Genomic DNA, 2,500 nt, shown 5'->3' on the forward strand with positions numbered 1-2,500 from the left:
GATCAATCTGTGGAGCCCAAAGCTCAGCACTTCTGCTGCAGGAGCCCATGCATCACCAAACCTGCCGTTAGGCAGCACTCAGCTCCCACAGAGCAGGGCCTCACGCCAGACACACACACACACACACACACACTCTTCCTGGACACCACTCTCTCTCACGTCACACGTGAAAAGCACACTCTCCCCATGCCCTCCTCAAACATACCAAATGCACACACACACAAATACACACATACACACACACACACACACACACACACACACACACACACACACACACACACACAGTCTTCATGGACACCTATCTCTCTCACATCGCAGAGACGTTTATGTGAAAACACACGACACTCTCCTCATGCCCTCCTCAAACACACCAAACATGCGCACACACACACACACACACACACACACACACACACACACACACACACACACACACACACACACACACACACACACACAGCCCTCATGGACACCACTCTCTCTCACATCACACACACGTTTACGTTTAAAACACACCACACTCCTAAAACACACCAGAACGCACACACCTCACAATGCCGGTGAACTGACCGGTCAGGTCCCGACAAGCTCCACTACACAACCAATGAGGAGCCGGGGCCTGTGCCGCTGATGGGCTTAACACCGGGCCGTTTCACACTGCCTGACCACATCTTGTTTCCCCGTGAAATGATGAACTCCCCCGGCCGAGTCAATCAAAATCATTCACAGGAGCACTGGACCTGCCTCAGCTCTGGCCCGTCGAAGGCATTATCCAGAAAAAACGCCCGGCGTCAGCACATGTGTTTGTGAGCCAGGAGAGGTTTATTGACTATGTGATGAGTTTTGGGAGCCAAAGCCAGCGCCCTTCATTAAAAGACCATAAGGGGGGGGGGACAGAAAATGGCAAAAGAATGCAGAGAAAAGAGAGCGCTCGGAGAGGAGCGAATGTGGCGAGGCTCCAACTGAGAAGAGGACAGTCATTTATCACCGTTTAGAGCAGGAGCAGGAAGCAGGAAGTGATCTCAATGAAGAGAGAGAGAGTCAGTGTGGGACATGTTGCACTGTGACAGAGAGAGAAGAAGATACAAAGTACAAAGAGAGAGAGAGAGAGAGAGAGAGAGAGAGAGAGAGAGAGAGAGAGAGAGAGAGAGAGAGAGAGGGGGGAGGGGACATAAAGAGAAAGAAAGTGAGAGAGAAAGTAAGAAAGAAAGAAAGAAAGAAAGAAAGAGAGAGAGAGAGAGAGAGAGAGAGAGAGAGAGGACTGTGGCCAGGTCTGCTGCAGGGACAGAGCAGACTCGTTTAGGCTCAGAGGCAACAACAGTGCTTCCTCTGGTCATCACCGTGGCAACAGACCTGGATAACAGAACACCCAAACACTGTGACTGCGATGCCAAAATCAACACACACACACACACACACACACACACACACACACACACACACACACACAAACACACTTACTTAATCAACAAGAACACACACTGAACAAGCTTCATCCCCAAAATATTGCACAAAAACTGCATCTAGAGATCTCCACTACATCTAGAGATACCCAGTGCATTTGGCGAACACCAGTGCACTTTCACAGTCCATAATAACAGTATGTACAGACACGTGTAGACTGGATAGTATTACTCTAATAGTCTACATACACAGCATGATAGTTTGCATACACTTTGATATCACTAAAAGGTCACTGCTTATGCTGTAATCAGACACTATAATATAAACATAACATGAATGCCCAGTCTGCAATGTAGGTGGGGTTGTTCTCTTACTGTAGTGGCTGTCTGTGTTAGCCATTTATTTCATTATTATCAGCTACATTAGCACAGGCAGGCAGGACGTGTTGATTTGTGTTCTGGGAGCAGTCCCATATCTCTGTCTGTCTGTCTGTCTGTCTGTCTGTCTGTCTGCCTGTCTGTCTGTCTGTCTGTCAGTCTGTCCGTCTGTCTGACACAAACATTTCAGATGCTGTCATCATCGCCAGCACTCCAGGGGAAACGGAGGAGATGTTATTGAGTCATTCCACCAGAATTACAGGGACGATTGAAGAGGCCAATTATTCTCACGTCGTTCCCCATGGTGCATTATTCCCCATGGTGCGCGCAGGCTAATGTGCCTATTTTGGCAACCAACACAAAAAACAGTCATACAAACAATAAGCAGAATGGCAACATCGATGCCGATGATGAATCATACACCTTAGAGTGTTTGTTGCTAAAGCCTAGGCCAATTATTGGTGTGTGCTTCCGCTGGATGTAACCCCTTCATCAGCCACACACTTTTCTGTATGACAATATCTCTGGCAATGGAATTACAATAGACTCATATGTTATATGTGCATATCATGACTGTAGAAATTATCTGTGGGTATGGGTCAGTTTGTTTTGCGCATAGAGTATTGATCTGTGACTGAAAAATATGTTTGTAATGGTAAACTGTAGATGTAAAACTGACCCGTATACTTATGTGTGCTAATAAATACTAATAAATA

The sequence above is a fragment of the Sardina pilchardus genome, chromosome 19 (genome assembly GCF_963854185.1).
Source record: "Sardina pilchardus chromosome 19, fSarPil1.1, whole genome shotgun sequence".
Lineage (NCBI taxonomy): Eukaryota > Metazoa > Chordata > Actinopteri > Clupeiformes > Clupeidae > Sardina > Sardina pilchardus.